This window comes from Triticum urartu, chromosome 5A, assembly GCF_056163025.1.
Source record: "Triticum urartu cultivar PI428250 chromosome 5A, HENAU_Tu73, whole genome shotgun sequence".
NCBI classification, from domain to species: Eukaryota; Viridiplantae; Streptophyta; class Magnoliopsida; order Poales; family Poaceae; genus Triticum; species Triticum urartu.
Genome location: NC_141877.1, coordinates 68,204,077 through 68,221,777, shown reverse-complemented (window position 1 = coordinate 68,221,777; position 17,701 = coordinate 68,204,077).

The following is a 17,701-nucleotide window of genomic DNA, read 5'->3' as shown; positions in this document are numbered from 1 at the left end:
CTATATGATTATGGTTGCCTCTACGGACTAAACCCTCCAGTTTATATAGACAAGTAGGGGGCTAGGGTTGTACAAAGCGGTTTACAGATAAAGGAATATTCATATCCTCATGCCAAGCTTGCCTTCCAAGCAAAGGAGAGTCCCATCCGGACATGGGGGAAAGTCTTATATCTTGTATCTTCATTACCCATTAGTCCGGCCCATGTTGCATAGCCCGAACGCCTGAGGACCCCGTAATCTAGGACTCCCTCAGTAGCCCCTGAACCAGTCTTCAATGATGATGTGTCCGGCGCGCAGATTGTCTTCGGCATTGCAAGACAGGCTCCTCCTCCAAACACTTCAAAGTACTTGACCACCAACACTATATCCGTCTTTGTACAGTAGTCACAATCCTCAAATATAAAGGTAAAATGCAGATAAGTTCTGTCTTCTGATGATTTCACAGACGAGATGTTACGTCCAGCTGTTTTATCACTTCAAACTATTTTTCGGCCTCCCATTTCGCGCTTCGAGACGCAACCTTCGGCGACACGTCTTGTCAAAGCAGAGATCATGCCCCCTTATTACGGGATTCTCATCAATACGAGTTTTGGTAACCTAACCGTCTGGCTCGTGTGACCCCTTGGGAACAGGCGAGTTTTAAGGCTCGAGGGAGGGGATGCTTGATATTCGCAGTCCATATAAGTGGATAGAACCCATCTGTTCCACCCCACGCCTCATTCTCTTTTCCTCTCCGTCCTCGAGCTCCAAACTCCATGCTCTTCCCTTCCCGACAACTCCTCCGACCATCGCCGGCTCTCAAGGCAAGTGGGTGCCCTCCTCCGTCACGGAGGAGAACATCATGGAGCTGCGGGAAGCATGGTATTTGACCACGGAAATCAAGCACAGGCTTCCCGGTCCGGCGCAGGTCATCCCCACTCCAGGGCCCGGTGAGAGGGTGGTGTTTATCCCCCACTTCCTCCATGGACTCGGATTCTCCCTTCACCCCTTTGTAAGGGGTCTCATGTTGTACTACAGGCTGGATTTTCATGACCTGGCCCCAAATTCGTTCCATCACATCTTGGCGTTTATCGTCGTGTGTGAAGCCTTCCTCCGTGTCCCTCCACACTTCGGCTTATGGCTCAAGATTTTTAATGTGAAACCAAAGGTGGTCAATGGGCAACACGCGGACTGTGGTGGCGCCATGGTGAGCAAGCTCCCCAAAGTTAATTGGCCAAAGGGATTCTTTGTGGACACCATCAAAATATGGCAACAGGAATGGTTCTATATCATAGAACCCCACGGCTCCAAGTGGGCGGCCGCACCAGCCTTTAGATCCGGGCCCCTGCTGAGGCTTACATCCTGGACCGACAAGAGTTCGGACTAGGGGTCGGTCCCTGAGGTGTTGCGGCTGTAGAAACGTGTCAAGAGCATGATAGTGAAGGACGTTACCCTTGCTGACGTAGTCCAAGTGATGCTCATCCGCCGAGCACTTCCCTGCCAGAGGTGGCCCCTCAAGATGTGGGAGTTCAATCCGGAAGGGCCACGGACCCTACAATGGTTCTACGGTACAACGCATAAGAGGATCTGGAAGCTGCTTTTTAACAAGCAAAAATCGTGGCCAAGGTCCTCAGATGACTCCGGCCTAGACTGCAACCATCCGTCCTCCGAGGTAAATTCTAAACACTCCAAACATCAATAGGCTTCAACAACCCGAGGGAGAGGTGCTAAATAATCCATCTCCAAATAGGTCTGGATTAAGAAGGCGGAGCAGATCCGGTGTCCGGCTCCGCTCCCCGAAGACCCAGCCAATCCTCTTCTAATGAGGAGGCTGGTCCCGGCGCCATACCAGGCGCCGGCAAAGAAGGACAAGAAGAAGAAAAGGGAGGAGAGCACTTCAGACGCAATGTACGGAGATGCTGATTCCCAGTCCTCTCAAGAAGGTGATGACGTCGACGAGGAGGAGGAAGAAGAAGAAGATCCTCCCCGCAAGGGTAAAAAGTGGCCCTCCTCCGGAGACCTGGAAGCCGAAGCGTCCAAGAGGAACAAAATTACCCTCCTCTATGACTCGGAGTCAGACGCCGAGGTTGTCTCAAAGCACCAGCGCCGGACTAAACCTCAAGCCGACTCATAAGTGGTCCGGGATTTTTCACACTTATTCAATCAATAAACTATGATGATAACTCTAAGTTCTATATTTTAGTCCAGCCCGCGATCTTCCCCCACTATCTTCGTCCTCCGGGGATCTTCCACCGAAGATGATGGAGAGCGGGTCGCCTCCATTAGCCTCCCCGCCGCCTAAGGTGGATGATGCCGAGGTGTCATCTCATAGGCCCTCCCCAAGCCTTGAAGAGACGCGGGGGGGGGGGGCGATCTAACGGCGCCAGAGGGTAATACCTCGACTGCCGGAGGGCCGGGGAGGATGGTCCTCATGGAGGCCGGCAACGAGGGCCCTAGTCAATCCATCCCCCAGCCGTGGACTGCTCGGGAGACCAATACGGCCCCAAAGTCTAGTGAATGACCCCCTATGGGAGAAAAGGGAGCGGTGACCTCTGCTAATTCAGAGGTGTCGAATACCATGACGGACGCTCTTCAAAGTGCATCTGTCCTGGACGAGCACAGCATCCTAATGGGTGTGGTGTCTGAGAAGATTCAGTCCGCCAAGAGTGGACTGAACGAAGCCTTCTCCAGCCTGCTAGCAGGCTTCGAGGTACGCAATGTAATGTTTTTTGATCTTTTTTGTGAGAAATATGCCCATATATAGATAGTAGCCCCTGAGACTCTGTTCGGTTTTCTGAAAGAAAAGCGAGCAGAGGATCAATAATCAGTTGTTGAGTGGTAACATGCTATTTTATTTGAATTTCAAAACAGGCCTCTCTGTTAGCGGCGACTACCCAGTCAGCGGAGATTTCCAAACTCAAATGGAAACTAGAGCGAGCCGATGAGGATCTAGTCCTTGTTAACATGCAGCTCGACCAAGTGCAAGGTATAAGATACATCTTGTTGTATGTCTGTTTATTTCCGTGATTTTGTGGAAGTTGAAGAGCTTTACTGTGCATGGGTGTACAGATGGTGCCGCCGTGGTGGAGACTCTTAGGGGTGAGCTTGCTCAAGCCAAGGTGTGATACGTCTCCAACGTATCTATAATTTTTGATTGCTCCATGATATTATATTATCTATTTTGGATGTTAATGGGCTTATTTTTACACTTTTATATTATTTTTGGGACTAACCAATTAACCGGAGGCCCAGCCCAAATTGTTGTTTTTTGCCTATTTTAGTGTTTGGCCGAAAAGGAATATCAAATGGAGTCCAAACGGAATGAAACCTTCGGGAGCGTTATTTTTGGAACAAACGTGATCCAGGGGACTTGGAGTGGACGTCAAGAAACAATCAAGGAGGCCACGAGGCAGGGGGGCGCGCCTACCCCCCTGGGCGCGCCCTCCACCCTCATGGGCCCCTCGTTGCTCCACCGACCTACTTCTTCCTCCTATATATATCCATATACCCCGCAAACATTCAGGAGCACCACGAAACCCTATTTCCACCGCCACAACCTTCTGTACCCAAAAGATCCCATCTTTGGGCATTTTCCGGAGCTCCGCCGAAGGGGGCATTAATCACGGAGGGCGGGCCTCTACATCATCTCCATGGCCTCTCCAGTGATGTGTGAGTAGTTTATATCGGACCTTCGGGTCCATAGCTAGTAGCTAGATGGCTTCTTCTCTCCCTTTGGATCTCAATACAAAGTTCTCCTCGATTCTCTTGGAGATCTATTCGATGTAATCTTCTTTTGCGGTGTGTTTGTCGAGATAAGATGAATTGTGGGTTTATGATCAAGTTCATCTATTAACAATATTTGAATCTTCTATGAATTCTTTTATGTATGATTGGTTTATCTTTGCAAGTCTCTTCAAATTATCAGTTTGTTTTGGCCTATTAGATTGATCTTTCTTGGAATGGGAGAAGTGCTTAGCTTTGGGTTCAATCTTGCGGTGCTCGATCCCAGTGACAGAAAGGGAAACGACATGTATTGTATTGTTGCCATCGAGGATAAAAAGATGGGGTTTATATCATATTACATGAGTTTATCCCTCTACATCATGTCATCTTGCTTAAGGCATTACTCTGTTCTTATGAACTTAATACTCTAGATGCATGCTGGATAGTGGTCGGTGTGTGGAGTAATAGTAGTAGATGCAGAATCGTTTCGGTCTAGTTGTCACGGACATGATGCCTATATACATGATCATGCCTAGATATTCTCATAATTATTCGCTTTTCTATCAATTGATCGACAGTAATTTGTTCACCCACCATAATACTTATGTTATCTTGAGAGAAGCCACTAATGAAACCTATGGCCCCCGGGTCTATTATCCATCATATAAGTTTCCAATCTATTTTATTTTGGAATCTTTACTTTCAATCTATATCATAAAAATACCAAAAATATTTATCTTATTATTATCATCTCTATCAGATCTCACTTCTGCAAGTGGCCGTGAAGGGATTGCCAACCCCTTTATCGCGTTGGTTGTGAGGTTCTTATTTGTGTGTAGAGGTACAAGGTGACTCGCGCGTGGTCTCCTACTGGATTGATACCTTGGTTCTCAAAAACTGAGGGAAATACTTACGCTCCTTTACTGCACCACCCTTTCCTCTTCAAGGGAAAACCAACGCAGTGCTCAAGAGGTAGCAAGAAGGATTTCTGGCGCCGTTTCCGGGGAGATCTATGCCAAGTCAAGACATACCAAGTACCTATCACAACTCTTATCCTTCGCATTACATTATTTGCCATTTGCCTCTTGTTTTCCTCTCCCCCACTTCACCCTTGCCGTTTTATTCGCCCTCTCTTTCTGTTCACCTGTTGTTTCTCCTGCCTTCTGTGTGCTCGTTCTTTTTGCAATCTGTTGCCATCATGTATGAAACTGGGGAGGTTATCATTGATAAGGATAATAATATGGAAAACTTTGATGCTATTGATGATCCTCTTGAAAATCCTACTATTTTACACACTAAAAAGTTTCGGATTGGTAGCGGTAATATTATTGCGAAGGGAGTTATTCAAGATTTCTTTACTTGTGCTGGTGCTTTGCCCACCATGAGTGGATCTATCCTTCATAAAACTAGTGGTCTTGGAGAAGCTATATCTTTGCTCATAATTGAACTTGAAAGACAATTTTTACGTATGCATCATTCCATACAAAGGATTTTCCTAGAATTTTCTAATATTGAGCATTCTTCTGTTAAGCGAGTAGCGACCATCTTTTTAGCTCATGAGTTCAGATTTATAATAAAAGAGGCCAATGAAATTTTTGCGCATTATATGGTGGATGCTGGCCGTCCTCCCATAGAAGCAATTCTTTTCTATCAAGAAGATATTATGCGTTTACGATCTTTAGATCATGTTGCTTTTAATGAAAACCTTAGAAAAAAGGTTCCTACCGATGCTCTTGTTAATAGGATCTCTGGACTTAATGATAATTTTGCCATCCAGAACAATGGGCTAGGTTTTTCCCTTGAACAAAGGCTCATGACTTTTTGCCAAAAGAATGCTTATAATGATGAATTGATTGTGCAATATGAGGGGCCAAAGGAGGAACCAATACCTCCCGAGCTTGATCTTGGGGACTTTTGTCCCATAAAATTTAGCCCTTTTGATTATTTTTGCTTTCCACAAAGGAAGCTTGCTGCCGAACATAGGGAGTATGAGATGAGCTTTCGCGATTTATCTTATCATTATCATGGCAATACCTAGATCTATCCTTGCTTTTATGGCTAGCTAAGGGTGTTAAACGATAGCGCTTGTTGGGAGGCAACCCAATTTTATTTTTATTCCTTACTTTTTGCTCCTGTTTAGTAATAAATAATTTATCCAGCCTCTGTTTTGGTTGTGTTTTTTGTTTTTAATTAGTGTCTGTGCCAAGTAGAACCGCTGGGAAGACTTGGGGAAAGTCTTTTTGATCTTGCTGTAAAAAACAGAAACTTTAGCACTCACGAGAATTGCTGCCATTTATTTATTGGAGAGTGATATTTGGTTAATTATTTTTGAAGATGATTAATAGATAAATTCCTCACGTCCAGAAATTTATTTTAGAATTTTTGGGGTTCCAGAAGTATTCGAAACATGCAGATTACTACAAACTATTCTGTTTTTGACAGATTCTGTTTTTCGTGTGTTGTTTGCTTATTTTGATGAATCTATGGCTAGTAAAAGAGTTTATAAACCATAGAGAAGTTGGAATACAGTAGGTTTAACACCAATATAAATAAAGAATGAGTTCATTACAGTACCTTGAAGTGGTGGTTTGTTTTCTTTTACTAACGGAGCTCACGAAGATTTTCTTTTAAGTTTTGTGTTGTGAAGTTCTCAAGTTTTGGGTAAAGATTTGATGGATTATGGAACAAGGAGTGGAAAGAGCCTAAGCTTGGGGATGCCCATAGCACCCCAAGGTAAAATAAAAGGACACAAAAAAACCTATGCTTGGGGATGCCCCGGAAAGCATCTCTGCTTTTGTCTTCGTTCATCGGTAACTTTACTTGGAGCTATATTTTTATTCGCCACAAGATATGTGTTTTGCTTGGAGCGTCTTGTATGATTTGAGTCTTTGATTTTTAGTTTACCACAATCATCCTTGCTGTATGCACCTTTTGAGAGATACACACATGAATTGGAATTTATTAGAATACTCTATGTGCTTCACTTATATCTTTTGAGCTATATAGTTTTTGCTCTAGTGCTTCACTTATATCTTTTAGAGCACGGTGGTGGTTTTATTTTATAGAAATAATTGATCTCTCATGCTTCACTTATATTATTTTGAGAGTCCTTTAGAACAACATGGCAATTTTCTTTTAGGCATAATAAGAACTTTCATACAAGTGCATTGAATACTAAGATAAGTTTGATACTTGATGATTGTTTTGAGATATGGAGATGGTGACATTAGGGTCATGCTAGTTGAGTAGTTGTGAATTTGAGAAATACTTGTGTTGAAGTTTGTGATTCCCGTAGCATGCACGTATGGTGAACTGTTATGTGATGAAGTCGGCGCATGATTTATTTATTGATTGCCTTCCTTATGAGTGGCGATCGGGGATGAGCGATGGTCTTTTCCTACCAATCTATCCCCCTAGGAGCATGCGCGTAGTACTTTGTTTTGATAACTAATAGATTTTTGCAATAAGTATGTGAGTTCTTTATGACTAATGTTGGGTCCATGGATTATACGCACCCTCACCCTTCCACATTTGCTAGCCTCTTTAGTACTGCGCAACTTTCACCGGTACCATAAACCCACCATATACCTTCCTCAAAACAGCCACCACACCTACCTATTATGGCATTTCCATAGCCATTCCGAGATATATTGCCATGCAACTTTCCACCGTTCTGTCTGTTATGACACGCTTCATCATTGTCATATTGCTTTGCATGATCATGTAGTTGACATCGTATTTGTGGCAAAGCCACCGTTCATAATTTTTTCATACATGTCACTCTTGATTCATTGCATATCCCGATACACTGCCGGAGGCATTCACATAGAGTCATATTTTGTTCTAAGTATTTAGTTGTAATTCTTGAGTTGTAAGTAAAAAGAACTGTGATGATCATCATTATTAGAGCATTGTCCCAGTGAGGAAAGGATGATGGATACTATGATTCCCCACAAGTCGGGATGAGACTCCGGACGAAAAAAAGGAAAAAAAAGAGGCCAAAAAAAGGAAGAAGGCCCAAATAAAAAAAAGAAGAAAAAAATGAAATGAGAGAAAAAGAGAGAAGGGACAATGTTACTATCCTTTTCCACACTTGTGCTTCAAAGTAGCACCATGATCTTCATGATAGAGAGTCTCTTATGTTGTCACTTTCATAAACTAGTGGGAATTTTACATTATAGAACTTGGCTTGTATATTCCAATGATGGGCTTCCTCAAATTGCCCTAGGTCTTCGTGAGCAAGCAAGTTGGATGCACACCCACTTAGTTCCTTTTGTTGAGCTTTCATACACTTATAGCTCTAGTGCATCCGTTGCATGTCAATCCCTACTCACTCAGATTGATATCTATTAATGGGCATCTCCATAGCCCATTGATATGCCTAGTTGATGTGAGACCATCTTCTCCTTTTTTGTCTTCTCCACAACCACCATTCTATTCCACCATAGTGATATATCCATGGCTCATACATTGCGTGAAGATTGAAAAAGTTTGAGAACATCAAAAGTATGAAACAATTGCTTGGCTTGTCATTGGGGTTGTGCATGATTTAATATTTTGTGTGATGAAGATAGAGCATAGCCAGACTATATGATTTTGTAGGGATAACTTTCTTTGGCCATGTTATTTTGAGAAGACATGATTGCTTAGTTAGTGTGCTTGAACTATTATTATTTCTATGTCAATATTAAACTTTTATCTTGAATCTTTTGGATATGAACATTCATGCCACAATAAAGAAAAATTACATTGAGAAATATGTTAGGAAGCATTCCACATCAAAAATTCTGTTTTTATCATTTACCTACTCGAGGACGAGCAGGAATTAAGCTTGGGATGCTGATACATCTCCAACGTATCTATAATTTTTGATTGCTCCATGCTATTATAATATCTATTTTGGATGTTAATGGGCTTATTTTTACACTTTTATATTATTTTTGGGACTAACCTATTAACCGGAGGCCCAGCCCAAATTGCTGTTTTTTGCCTATTTTAGTGTTTTGCCGAAAAGGAATATCAAACAGAGTCCAAATGGAATGAAACCTTCGGGAGCGTTATTTTTGGAACAAATGTGATCCAGGGGACTTGGAATGGACGTCAAGAAACAATCGAGGAGGCCATGAGGCAGGGGGCGCACCTACCTGTCAGGACCAGATTTTCAGGATATATTTCCCAGAAAATGGTCCTTGTGCTCACCAGCCCCAGGATTACTGTTAGCTGATGAGACACCAACTTGATACAGAAACTCCAAGCAAAATATAAGATGTGTGGTACAAGACCATTCTGGCCTATGAGTACAACAAATGGTTTCTAGTGGTTGATGGCGGAAGCGGTTTGCGGTTCATCAGTGTCTATGGGACTCCATTTCCCACAGGAACAGCTGACCCGGATAACTCCTATCTTCGCGAGACTGTTATCACCATTGCGTAGGTTCCGGGGCTCTCATCACAACGCTCCTCTCCATGCAAGAAATCTAGCCAAGAAAATATCCAGGGACAAGCCAGTGAGTACTTTGAATGTACTCGCTAACATTATGAACGCAGGTATAATATAACAAATGATAATCATGCTCTGAAATATTCTATGATCACAACGTGAGTCACAAAATAAAAATCCATGATGCACGCAAGCAGGTTATTCATATACAACATGAATATGCAATAAGGGAGTAGAAATAGAATGCACCAATCGGGTGTCTGAAGCGACACCTCGAAAGGATAATAATATAAAGCATGCCTCAGTCGGGCGTCTGAGCGACACCACATAAAGGGCTTATAAATAAAAAAATAACAAGCATGCCACAGTCAGGCGTCTGTGCAACACCACATAAAGGGCTTATAAATAATTTAAATAACAAGCATGCCACAGTCGGGCGTCTGAGCAACACCGCATAAAGGGCTTATAAGTAATTTAAATAACAAGCATGCCATAGTCCCAGGAGGTAGAACCGTCCCAGGGATACTCAATAATTCAAATAATACCAATGGTTAGGCTATAGTAATAATATTCATAATCATCATATGTCCCAAGTCATGATCAATGTTCTGGCTTAGCAATTTTTCCTCCGAAGACCGACACTAAGACCGACACTTGACCCATCCCAGACTGTAGTCCTTAACCATGGACACGGCTATTCGAATAGATATAATCTCTGGAGAGGGTGTAATCTTTACCCACGAGTAACGGATTCCTTTAGTCCATCGGGACTAATTCCGTCTATGGTCTTTTAATTGAAAACACACCTGATCGCACACACCAGCCTAACTTACCAGTGTCTGGAATCACCCACGACACCCGTTAAGCGAAACTCTAAGTGGGGTGGCTACAACCTCGACTAGCATGGGATCACAAAATTTCTAATGCGCGCAAACTAGGGGAGCTACCCCCTCGGCTCCAACCGGAAACACCCATGCCCCCGGACTAGGTTGCATGTCTACCGGATGCAGCCGGTATCTTCCACCATGGCCTCTCTGTACGGTGTGGTCTAGGAAGGGGTTGACAACTTACTGAACCGTACCCTACCTATGGCAGGGACAAGTGGTAGTACGAAACAAGTATGGGGGTTACTGGAACAAGACTCGATCTACGGTCGACTCAGGAGGTTGAGACATTCCCTATAGGATTAGTATAACAAATATATTTCATACCAACAAACGGAATCACCACTCATCATACCTCACCATGCCTTACCAGACATAATCGTCTCAACGAATTATTTGAGACAAGTTTGTATCTACCCAAGACGGAGACTTTACCGGATTCCTTCCGGTAGGCATGAAAGGCATACGAGGGTGATTACTATCACAAGCATATCAAATTCCAACAGCAAGGAATCTTCATTATGCACTCATGAGTATGATCATATCCTCACATAAAATAATGAATACTTCGTGTCAAGGTGGTGTTATAACCGTATCAACAACACACAACAATATTATGCCAGGGTTCAGAATGCTTGCCTTCAAGAGTATGTGAGTGGGGTGCACTTTTCGAAAGTTGTTTCCTTCTCCAAAATCCTATTTAAGAAAATTTCAAATTAACACATAGTTTCAAGCAGTACAAAAAAAGTTGTTCCGAAAATTTTCAAATGAATATGAAAATAAACTAGGCAAAATTTGAGAAACAACAAAAAAGAATCCAGTCAAATGGACTTGTATTTTAAAAGTTATAGCCAGTCAAAATTCTGTTTTTAATAAACAGAAAAGAAAAACGGTTCGTGGGCATACGCTTTCCCCTTAGTGAAGGCATATTCGGTGGAACACGTTTCCACTTAAGCCAGCGCGCGTCGACTCGTGGGTCACTGATAGTGGGTCCCTTGGGCCCACTGGTCAGGTTTGACCAGTCGCCCGCGCCTCCTTCTCCTCTGGTAGAGCGGTGGCGGGGCTCCGGCGATCGCCGTCGACGAATGTCGGCTCCCCGCGGGATTCTGAGGGCGGGCATGGATCCGCTGGTCCAGGACGGTCCTCCGAGTGGTCGATAGGCTAGCGGGGGTGGAGGGGGTTGCCGGAGGCGAGCTCCGCGGCGGACGGTGGTTTCGGGTGGAACGGGGTTGTTCACACACGAACACGTCACGTGTACCCTCGACGCCGGGGGTGACGCACCGCAGCTCACGTTGAAGGAGACCCGACCGACAGCGCGATACGCAAGACAGTCGGCGGGCGCTTTTGCAGACCCGAAACCCCGCGCACCCGGGAGGGACCCCGTCAGGGATTGCGGCAGCTATGGGCTGCCCTAGGTCGATTCGCTCGCCCCTAGAGCCTCGGGATTCGCAGCTCTCAAACACGAAGAACAGCGAAGAACGAGAGAGAAAAACGGTGGAGAGATAAAACGTAGATGAAAAAGTAGTATATTGATTTGTTCGATTGTGTGTTGTTTAATCGGCCGTCACCCCTTATAGATATAAAAGAGGCGGCTGGACTTCCCGTGCAAGGAAAAGGCTTGGATTCATGTCCAAAACCCTAGTCAAATTCGGATTGGTTTCATCCGAACTTCCCAAAACTGTTCGGTTTAAACTGGCTGCATCTTGCGGGTCTTTTTTGTGGTCGTAAACGATCTCGGATGAAAACGAGCCCAAAAGCAATCTTGACCGTTTCGACGAGACGAACAACTTTCACGTTGAAGGTTTTTTGATCAGAGTTCATCTTGAGGGTTAAATCGGTCGCGCAAAACAGGCTATTCTCTCGCGCTACCCATCAGACATGTGTCTGGTGGAGCGCGCCACATCACACTTCGTGACAGGGCTGCATTCCGATTTCTCTAACTTTTGCATACGAACTAGGATTTGGACGATCTTTATATCAAAAATCGATCGTTTCGACGAGATGCACAACTTCCGTGTAGGACATTTCTCCATCCAAGACTATTTGAATTAGCTTCTGAGCCCATCTTCAACTTCTCATCGGCTTGACTATCACAACCTCCACCCCGGCAGGCCTTCCACCCGGGTAAGCTTTCTGCACCGACAAGGTTTCACCCCGGCAAGGTTTTTACACCGGCAAGGGTTCCTCCCTAGCTCGGCAAGGTTTCTACCCCGGCAAGAGTTCCTCCTCGGCAAGGTTTCTCCCTCGGCAAGATTTCACACGGGCAAGCTTCTCCGCCGGCAAGCTTTCCACGCCGGCAAGCTTCTCCACCGGAAAGCTTTCTACGCCGGCAAGCCCTCACACCGGCAAGGTTTTACCCCGGCAAGGTTTCATTCAGCCGGCAAAGGCCGAATACTTTCTCACTCAGGGCCGACCCGCAAAGTGGTGCCTCTAACTTTTGCATACGAACCCGGATTCGTGACCATGCCAAAATCTGGTGTCAACACATGCCCCCATGTTTTTTGGCAAAGCTTGTGTGCCGAAAAATAACTTGTATTGTGTTTGTTCTAAGGACGATGTCAACACTCCATCGGCCATTTATTTTCCTCAGGACGATAATCAGGCATCGGCCATGTTTGTGCTAAGGGCGATAATCATATATCGGCCATTGCCCACTTAGGCTTCTTGCCACACACTTGGGTGGTATTTCTTCAAGTACTTGCCATTGAGACCTCGAGGTAATAGTGCCCCTTGTACGGATTCCGCCAAATAAGAGTTTCCGGGAACTATTCTTGCAATTCTAAAAGGACCTTCCCAACTTGGAGACCACTTCCCGAATTTTCTGTCTCTTGAACCAATCGGGAGAATTACTTTGCAGACGAGATCGCCAACTTGAAAATTCTTCAACTTAACTTTCTTATTATAAGCCCTTGCTACCCTCAACTTGTCCTTCTCTATGGCCTTCAAAGCAGCCAAACGTTTATCGGCAACCTCATCAATATTATCCATCATCAAGTTATAAAAGTCTACGACCGATAAATCATTTTGTTTGGCTATTCTCAAAGCATTCAAATTTACTTCCACCGGTAAAACAGCCTCTTGACCATATACTAGCTCATATGGAGTCACCTTTGTAGCATCATGCCTTGAAATTCTATGTGCCCACAAAGCTTCAGACAACAACTCATGCCATCTCCTCGGATTATCCTCAATCTTCTTCTTGATGAGCTTGATTAAAATTTAATTGCTAGACTCGGCTTGTCCATTAGCTTGGGCATAATACGGAGAGGAATTGATCAACTTTATATTATAAGATTCGACAAACTCTCTGAATTGGTGTGACATAAAAGATGAACCTTGATCTGTAGTTAACGTTTGAGGAATACCGAATCTATGAATAATGTGCTCAGTTATGAATTGAATTACCTCCATATGTGTCATGTTCTTGAGAGGTACTGCTTCAGACCATTTAGTGAAATAATTAGTTGCCACTAATACGAACCGATGCCCTTTTGAGGAAGATGGATGGATTTGTCCAATGAAGTCTAAACCCCAACCTCTGAAAGGCCACGGCTTGATAATAGGATGTAACATAGCAGCAGGAGCCAATTGAATATCACCAAATTTTTGACAAGCTTCACACCCCTTATAATATCTGAAGCAATCATTAATCATAGTCGGCCAATAAAACCCAGCACGTCGCAATAACCATTTCATCTTGGGAGCTGACTGATGAGTGCCACAAATGCCTTCATGTACCTCTCCCATAGCAACTCTTGCCTGGTCTTCGTCCAAGCACTTTAGAAGAACATCATCGACTGTTCGGCGATAAAGACCGTCATCTCTCACTGTATACTTGAAAGCCATACACCGAACAGACCTGTCCACCCTTTCACTCAGATTGCACAAGTAATCAACAATGGGCTTCCTCCAGTCGGTATTGTCACCTGCACTAGATTTTTTGTTAAGGGCCGAATCAGTGGGTTCTGGTTCGGCCTCTCCTAAATTGGCAAGACAAGACATTGGTCTTTGAGAAATATGAAACATGCCATGATCAACATGATAGCCGGATGCTTGCTGTGCCAACTCATTTGCTCTCCAATTGTCATGCCTAGATATATGAGTAATGCTAAAACAATCCAATGTAGAAATTATATCCAGACATTTATCAAGATAAACATCAAGTGATTCGTCCAAACACTGAAAGACTTTGGATACTTGCTGCACTACTAGTAACGAATCACCGTAAGCCTCAATATGTGTAACACCTATAGCAAGTAACATCTCCAGGCCGAATAACAATGCTTCATATTCGGCTTGATTGTTTGTGCAAAAATATTCTAGGCGGCACGAGGCTTCAAAAACAGCACCATGAGGAGATATATAAACAATACCAACACCTTGGCCATTGCTACAAAATGAACCATCAAAGTATAATCTCCATGGTACTACTGAAACAAGGTTCATATCAATATCATGCTTGTCATTAATCCGATGTTCAACAATGAAATTAGCAACAATTTGGCCTTTCATGGATTTTAGAGATTCATACGCCAAATCATATTCAATCAAAGCATAAGCCCAATTGCCAATTCTACCACTAAGAATTGGCCTATGCAACATGTATTTAATGACATCGGTCTGACAAGCTACTACGCAAGCACTCGGCACTAAATAATGTCTCAATTTTGTGCAAGCATAATATAAGCATAGACATAATTTCTCAATAAATGTATACCTTGTCTCGGCGTCCAATAAGCACCTGCTCAAATATGTAATAGCATGCTCTTTTCTTTCGGTTTCTTGAGTCAAAACAGCACCAATAACTCCTTCTTCTGCTGCAATGTAAAGCCTGAAGGGTTCCCTATGCTTGGGTGCTTTCATCACCGGAGCAGTGCACAAATAATTCTTGATCATATCAAATGCTTCTTGCTGTTTTGCCCCCCAAGTGAAATCAACATCATTCTTTAACCGAAGGATAGGAGTAAACGCATCAACCTTCCCTGACATATTAGCTATGAACCTCCTCAAGTAATTGACCTTGCCAAGGAACTTTTGCATATATCTCTTGCATGTTGGAGCTTCCACTTTCTGTATGGCCTCTATCTTTTTGGGATCAATCTCTATGCCATCTTCATGGATAATGAAGCCCAAAAACTTACCAGCTGACACACCAAATGCATACTTCAAAGGATTCATCTTTAGTCCATAGTTTTTCATTCTTTCAAAAGCTAAACGCAAATCAGCCAAGTGAGATTCAAAAGCGTCCGATTTGACAACAATATCATCAATATAGACTTCAAGTATGACGCCGAGTAAATCATGAAAAATCAAATTCATAGCCCTTTGATATGTGGCGCCAGCATTTTTTAATCCGAATGTCATCACTATCCACTCGAATAAACCAAGAAAACCAGGGCAACGAAAAGCTGTCTTGGACATGTCCTCTTCGGCCATAAAAATTTGATTGTATCCGGCATTACCATCTAGAAAGCTAATAACTTTACGTCCAGAAGCATCATTAATAAGCATATCGGCTATTGGCATGGGATACTCATCTTTGGGTGTAGCCCTATTCAGATCTCTGAAGTCAATGCACACCCTCAACTTGCCGGATCCTTTCTTTTCCACTGGGACAATGTTAGAAATCCACTCGGCATACCTGCAAGGTCTAATAAAATTATCTTTAAGCAAACGACCGATCTCTTCCTTGATCCGGTCATATGTTTTTGGATTAAACTTCCTGGCCGATTGTTTATATGGTGTAAAACCAGCCTTTATAGGTAACCGATGCTCCACTAGCTCTCGGCTTAAACCTGGCATCTCATGATATTCCCATGCCAAGCAACAAACATATTCTTTCAATAGCTCGATCAACTTAGCTTTATGATCGGCTCTTAAATTTGCATTAACAAATGTCGGCCTAGGAGTTGAACCATCTCCTATATCTATCTCTTCTAATGGATCGGCCGATGTAAAACCTTGTCCTAATTTATCCATATCATCTAACTCTTCTATGGACTCATACATATTGTTTTCATTGGACCGATATTCTACAAGTCGCTTTTGTAACCACTCTGAGTTAGGATCCATTTAAACATATCATACCTTGGAGCCGATTGCATTCAGTGGGCTTTAAAGAGACGGGCACGCAACCATTCTTGGTTACGCTGAGAAAATCAAACTCTGACAAGTCACGTCCCGTCAAGCAAGTAGCATTTGGGTGTTGCCAATCCACTGATGCCTCGGCCAAAGCAACACAGGACGAGTTATCCGCATGAATGACTTCCACTTCATCATCAACCCACTGGATCAAAAATTGGTGCATAGTGGACGGCGCGCACTGGTTTGCATGAACCCAATCACGGCCTAGTATGACATTGTAGTTACCTTGCACCTCAGCGACAAAGAATGCGGTAGCCAAAGTTTTACTTCCCACCATGAGCTCCACATACATCACACCTTTGGCTTTAGTTTTCTCTTTGCCTTCAAATCCATTGAGCACCATGTTGGTCTTTATCAACTCTTCATCATGCAGCCCCAATTTTTTGAAGACCGAATACGGCATAAGATTCACCACAGCACCACCATCAACAAGCATCCGAGTGAGCAGTGATCCATTGATATGACCTCTGAGATACAACGGTTTCAGATGCGTTACTGGGTCTTTTGGCTTCTCGAATATTGCATTTTTAGGGCCAAAATCTAGCTGAGCCACCTCCCCTTCCTCATCTACAGCTCGAAACTCAGCAGGTAAGTAATACACCATATTGATATCCATACGTTCATGAACCGGCGTAGACTCATAGTCCAACATATCATCCTCTTCTTCAATTGCATCCACCGATTCTGAAATTTGTCCAAGTGAAGGAGAAGTAAGAAGTGTCGCAGACGATGTAATAGCTGTCGCATCGTCCTCCTTTGGTGGCGCAGGTGCTGCTGTGATAGGTGTAGAAGCGACTGCTTCTTGTATTTGTTTAGGCCTCCACATTTGTTTTGTAGGCACCATGGGCCGAGTGTCATTGAACAACTTATCCCTCTGCTTCTCGGCTTCTTGTTTTGTCATCTCTTGACTCCATAACCTCTGTAATTTCCTTTTTTGTGTTTTTGTCAGCCCTAGAGGACACCACTTTGGCTGAGTGTATTTAGGATCTCTCATCTTTACTTGGCTGGTGTTTCCTTCAAGGTCATTAGCCGAGTACTTTGGCGCGATAGCAAGTATCGGCTCAATCGGATCGTTATGCATAATCGGCTGTTGTATGGCGAATGTTTCGGAGCCCAAGATGAGTGAGTCGGTATCAGTTTTTTCCTTGCCTTTGCTTGACTCGACCATTGCAGCACTTGGCGATTTAACATGCCATTCTTGCTTGCCGACCCTTTTTTGATTATCTTGCACTGGCCGATTGACACCATTGTTCAAACGGCCTCGTGTGGGATAAGAAAGTCTCTCATGAACAGGCCTCGTTTGTTCTGCCCAACCAGGATGAAAAGCATAAGGGGCCATTGGGGGCTGCCTCCATCCTCCATTGAAATCCCCCACGTAGTATGGCACATAGGGGGTGGTGGCATCCATGGTCCTGGCGCCCACGACCCATATGGCCTTGCATGATGCTGAAATTCTTCCTGAGGAGGTGACCTTGAGCGCTTCCAATTTGATGACCGGTTAGAGCTAGAACCGGCCGCATGATTGGCATACT